Raw genomic sequence first — 5,920 nt, forward strand, 5'->3', positions numbered from 1 at the left:
GCCCCATGATAAAACATCTCATCATACTGACAGAGCTAGGCACTTGCCCCATGATAAAACACCTCATCATACTGACAGAGCTAGGCACTTGCCCCATGATAAAACACCTCATCATACTGACAGAGCTAGGCACTAGCCCCATGATAAAACACCTCATCATACTGACAGAGCTAGGCACTTGCCCCATGATAAAACACCTCATCATACTGACAGAGCTAGGCACTAGCCCCATGATAAAACACCTCATCATACTGACAGAGCTAGGCACTTGCCCCATGATAAAACACCTCATCATACTGACAGAGCTAGGCACTTGCCCCATGATAAAACACCTCATCATACTGACAGAACTAGGCACTAGCTCCATGATAAAACACCTCATCATACTGACAGAGCTAGGCACTAGCCCCATGATAAAACACCTCATCATACTGACAGAGCTAGGCAGCTAGCCCCATTTTAAAACACTTCATCATTTTTTATAGAACTAGGCAACTAGCCCCATGTTAAAACACCTCATCATACTGACAGAGCTAGGCACTAGCCCCATGTTAAAACACCTCATCATGCTGACAAGACTGGGCAGCTAGACCCATGTTAAAACACCTCATCATACTGACAGAGCTAGGCACTAGGAAGCTAGATCCATGTTAAAACACCTCATCATACTGACAAGACTGGGCAGCTAGACCCATGTTAAAACACCTCATCATACTGACAGAGCTAGGCACTTGCCCCATGATAAAACACCTCATCATACTGACAGAGCTAGGCACTAGCCCCATGATAAAACACCTCATCATACTGACAGAGCTAGGCACTAGCCCCATGATAAAACACCTCATCATACTGACAGAGCTAGGCACTAGCCCCATGATAAAACACCTCATCATACTGACAGGGGATGGCTGACTGAACTGAATGTCAAGTGGAATATCATTCTGTTCCCTAACAAGAAGCACGGATCAATGTGACTGATGGGAGACCTCCACTGGGCCCTATAATATTCCCTATTTAGTGCACAACTTTTTTTTTTTTTACCAGAGCCCATAGGGAAGCAGTGCACTATATAGGGGATAGGGTGTCATTGGGGAGAAAGCCCAGTGTCTGGACCTCTATTTATACAGTCATTGGTTTGGGCCGATTCTATTCTGTCAATTAGAGAACTAACAGCCACTTAGCCTATGGCTTTCGCACATGATCTAAAGCCTAATACACCCGTGGCTACACTAAGCAGGACTGAGTATGGCTCGGTCGGCGGTTTTCTGTTTAAACCTGTCGTAGGATGAAGGTAGTGTGTGAACCTGTTGTTTGGATGGACAACAATGACTGACACAAGGATGCTGCTACATTTACAGTAAAACAAATTATTTACCTTGTTTTAACTTTCCTACATGGAATTGTACCTTACACAGATTAGTCAGCGTTATCACAATATTGCATTATGTGAGAAATAACATTTGTGGAATCATGTGAAGTTTGGATTTCTGTTGTGAGGACTGAGGAGACGCGATCAGCATTCCCTGAGTGGGTTCTGGAGGAATGGAGTCACCGAACCCCTGGCTGGTTGTTAGTCCTGCCTCATTCTCATCCCTCAGTCTCATCCCTCAGGCATTTCTCAAGTCTCATCCCTGCAGTGTCATCTCTCAGTCTCATCCCTGCAGTTTCATCCCGCAGTGTCATTTCTGTCTCATCCCCCAGTCTCATCCCTCAGTGTCATCTCAGTCTCATCCCTGTGTCATCTCTGTCTCATCCCGCAGTCTCATTTCTCAGGCTCATCCCTCAGTGTCATCTCTGTCTCATTTCTCAGGCTCATCCCTCAGGTATTTCTCAGTCCCATCCCTCATCCCTCAGTCTCATCCCTCAGTCTCATCCCTCATGCATTTCTCAATCTCATCTCTCAGTCTCATCCCTCAGGGACCACGCCAATGTCTGCTTCCTAAAACACAATCCCTATATAGTGCACTACTTTTGACTAGGGCCTATAGGGCCATTTGAGTCCCTGGCTGATTGTTAATCCTGTCCCTGTCTCAGCATCATCCCTCAGTTATGCATGCAGAGTCTGTGTACCCAGTCTCCGTCCCCCAGAGAGAGACACAGCCCTGTCTCCGTCACCCAGAGAGAGAGACACAGCCCTGCCTCCGTCCCCCAGAGAGAGAGACACAGCCCTGCCTCCGTCCCCCAGAGAGAGAGACACAGCCCTGCCTCCGTCCCCCAGAGTGAGAGACACTGCCCTGTCTCCGTCCCCCAGAGAGAGACACTGCCCTGTCTCCGTTCCCCAGAGAGAGACACTGCCCTGTCTCCGTCCCCCAGAGAGAGACACTGCCCTGTCTCCGTTCCCCAGAGAGAGACACTGCCCTGTCTCCGTCCCCCAGAGAGAGACACAGCCCTGTCTCCGTCCCCCAGAGAGAGACACTGCCCTGTCTCTGTCCCCCAGAGAGAAACACAGCCCTGTCTCCGTCCCCCAGAGAGAGACACTGCCCTGTCTCCGTTCCCCAGAGAGAGACACTGCCCTGTCTCCGTCCCCCAGAGAGAGACACTGCCCTGTCTCCGTCCCCCAGAGAGAGACACTGCCCTGTCTCCGTCCCCCAGAGAGAGACACTGCCCTGTCTCTGTCCCCCAGAGAGAGACACAGCCCTGTCTCCGTCCCCCAGAGAGAGACACAGCCCTGTCTCCGTCCCCCAGAGAGAGACACTGCCCTGTCTCCGTCCCCCAGAGAGAGGAATGTAGGAGGAATGTAGGAGGAGGAAGAGAGAAGGAATGCAGGAGGAAGAGAGAAGGAATGTAGGAGGAAGAGAGAAGGAATGTAGGAGGAAGAGAGAAGGAATGTAGGAGGAAGAGAGAAGGAATGTAGGAGGAAGAGAGAAGGAAGGCAGGTGGAAGAGAGAAGGAAGGCAGGTGGAAGAGAGAAGGAATGCAGGTGGAAGAGAGAAGGAATGCAGGAGGAAGAGAGAAGGAATGTAGGAGGAAGGCAGGTGGAAGAGAGAAGGAATGTAGGAGGAAGAGAGAAGGAATGTAGGAGGAAGAGAGAAGGAATGTAGGAGGAAGAGAGAAGGAATGTAGGAGGAAGAGAGAAGGAATGTAGGAGGAAGAGAGAAGGAATGTAGGAGGAAGAGAGAAGGAATGCAGGAGGAAGAGAGAAGGAATGTAGGAGGAAGAGAGAAGGAATGTAGGAGGAAGAGAGAAGGAATGTAGGAGGAAGAGAGAAGGAATGTAGGAGGAAGAGAGAAGGAATGTAGGAGAAAGGCAGGTGGAAGAGAGAAGGAATGTAGGAGGAAGGCAGGTGGAAGAGAGAAGGAATGTAGGAGGAAGGCAGGTGGAAGAGAGAAGGAATGCAGGAGGAAGAGAGAAGGAATGCAGGAGGAAGAGAGAAGGAATGTAGGAGGAAGAGAGAAGGAATGTAGGAGGAAGAGAGAAGGAATGTAGGAGGAAGAGAGAAGGAATGTAGGAGGAAGAGAGAAGGAATGTAGGAGGAAGAGAGAAGGAATGTAGGAGGAAGAGAGAAGGAATGTAGGAGGAAGAGAGAAGGAATGTAGGAGGAAGAGAGAAGGAATGTAGGAGGAAGAGAGAAGGAATGCAGGAGGAAGAGAGAAGGCAGGAGGAAGACAAACTAGCTTCAGTTGGTAATTTCCCTGATAGCATTTGAATCCCACAGAACAAAAGGAACATTGAAAAGACTATAGACTGTATATCATCAATACAGTAGAGATGTGAAGCTGTCTAGATTAGTGGAACTGGTATTGGGAAGGCAGGAGGAAGACAGCGCTAGCCAGCCTCAGCTTGTCAGTTCTCTGACAGTTGAATCCCAGATGACAGAATGAATGGATACAGCACTTGGTACAGTCTTCCCTAGAGCCTAGGACCATCTGTTGTTCTCAATCATATGATTCACACAGACACCGACAGAAAGTCAACTAAAAGTATATAGTACGTATAGACCGGGTTGGTAAGAATATCATATCATACAGTATAACTGTTCCTTCCTGGTCTCTCTGGTCTCACTTCCTCAGTTCACCTCCTCCTCCTAACCAGGTCCTCTTGCTCAGTGCCTAAAAGAACCAAAATGTAAATATTCCATAATAAATGAATCATCATTTCCCCCCAATACGTCCACAGAGAGATATACAGCAGATGCCTGTTTCTCCCTGGCACCTCTCTGGTTCCTGCTCTCCAGTACACCTCCTCCTGCCAATTGGAGCACATTTGTCAGCATTTATATAGCATATAATATATAGCATAATAAACATAGTGCGTAATAAATAATGATTATACATTTAAAATCCATAGATACACAGAATGCATGTTACTTCCTGGTCTCTCTGAATCTGGTTCTAAATTCTCTAGTCCACCTCTTCCTGGCTCCTCACCAGCCCAGCCCCTCTTGCTCAGTGCAGCTGACAGTGTAAAAGTCAAAGGTCACATGTTCCATTAGCGGTTGGAGGATGAGCTTCTCTCTGTGTGGCGCCCTGGGGCAATGGAAAGGGCACAGAGAAGCATAGCCTGCATCCCAAATAGCACTCGATTCCCGCCTATATGGTAAACCTGCTGTGGATGAGATAAGAGCCACAGCTCTGTAGTGTAACAGACCTGGGTTCAAATAGTATTTGTTTCCTGTCAGGTACATTACATACAGATACAGAGATTAGTTGAAAGAAAAAGACAAGCGATTTTGATCCCAGGTTTGCGTCAGTATATGGATGGAGGTGGAACCCCACCCACATCTCATAACCCGGTACATCCATCACCAATATTGTCACATCTCAGATGAGATTATCATCAGCTCTTGTAACTGAGGTAGAAGGTTATACTTACATGTAACTGAGGTAGAAGGTTATACTTGTGTAACTGAGGTAGAAGGTTATACTTGTGTAACTGAGGTAGAAGGTTATACTTGTGTAACTGAGGTAGAAGGTTATACTTGTGTAACTGAGGTAGAAGGTTATACTTGTAACTGAGGTAGAAGGTTATACTTACATGTAACTGAGGTAGAAGGTTATACTTGTGTAACTGAGGTAGAAGGTTATACTTGTGTAACTGAGTTAGAAGGTTATACTTGTGTAACTGAGGTAGAAGGTTATACTTACATGTAACTGAGGTAGAAGGTTATACTTACATGTAACTGAGGTAGAAGGTTATACTTGTGTAACTGAGGTAGAAGGTTATACTTACATGTAACTGAGGTAGAAGGTTATACTTGTGTAACTGAGGTAGAAGGTTATACTTGTGTAACTGAGGTAGAAGGTTATACTTGTGTAACTGAGGTAGAAGGTTATACTTACATGTAACTGAGGTAGAAGGTTATACTTGTGTAACTGAGGTAGAAGGTTATACTTGTGTAACTGAGGTAGAAGGTTATACTTACATGTAACTGAGGTAGAAGGTTATACTTGTGTAACTGAGGTAGAAGGTTATACTTGTGTAACTGAGGTAGAAGGTTTGTTTATGTGTAACTCTGTGTTGTTGTTGTTTGTGTCGCACTGCTTTGCTTTATCTTGGCCAGGTCGCAGTTGTAAATGAGAACTTGTTCTCAACTGGTCTACCTGGTTAAATAAAAGTGGAAAAAAAAATACTAAAATATTGTAGGTAGTAGGTATGAACTGGAATTTAGATTGTTATTGACATCTATATAATGTATTCACATTAAATTCTTTATATATTCACCCATGGAAACTCTATCTGAACCCTATTCATTTTCAATTAGCTAGAGTCAATGTTTGGAGCTCTGTAACTTGAGTCCTCTATCATTCTCTATGGGAAACACCAGAACATATGAAATCTATCAGCAATCTACTGCCTCCTTCTGGCCACATGTTGCAATTACAAGCTACTGGGAGACGCTTTCCTATCAGCACTGGAAATGACAGTATTTGACTGAGTAACTTTGTACAGGAGCCACAAACAGCAATTAAATGCCAACATC

Source organism: Oncorhynchus kisutch, linkage group LG17 (genome assembly GCF_002021735.2).
Source record: "Oncorhynchus kisutch isolate 150728-3 linkage group LG17, Okis_V2, whole genome shotgun sequence".
NCBI classification, from domain to species: domain Eukaryota; kingdom Metazoa; phylum Chordata; class Actinopteri; order Salmoniformes; family Salmonidae; genus Oncorhynchus; species Oncorhynchus kisutch.